A 428-nucleotide genomic window follows, 5' to 3' on the forward strand; every position below is an offset into this window, starting at 1 on the left:
ATTGTTCGTCTATTCATCCGCCTGTACTGCTTTCTAAACATTTTTTCTACCGTACAGGTTATCATTTTGTCGCAGATTTTAACTGAAACACATTTTAATGTAAATAAACGTTTCTTTCTGTAACCCTAAATATATATTCACCGTATACGAAAATGTCGCTGCAGGGGAAGATTTTTTGCCTGTAGCTGATTTTGAATGTAGCCATCAGGTTCGTGCACAATAGTGGTGGGTTGGGATTGTTGCAAGTATATTGCAGTCGACACTTTGCCCTAACCAGTATTGTTAAATACCCCAGCATCAAAGACTTTAAATCACACTGCCATATATGTGAAATTTTATCACACTGGTAACGGATACGCGTCGGCTACAGTAGGCACAAATTTAAAGCAAAGACATACAAAAGCATAGTACATTTGTAGATAAAACAC

This window comes from Mizuhopecten yessoensis, unplaced genomic scaffold (genome assembly GCF_002113885.1).
Source record: "Mizuhopecten yessoensis strain PY_sf001 unplaced genomic scaffold, ASM211388v2 scaffold4553, whole genome shotgun sequence".
NCBI lineage: Eukaryota > Metazoa > Mollusca > Bivalvia > Pectinida > Pectinidae > Mizuhopecten > Mizuhopecten yessoensis.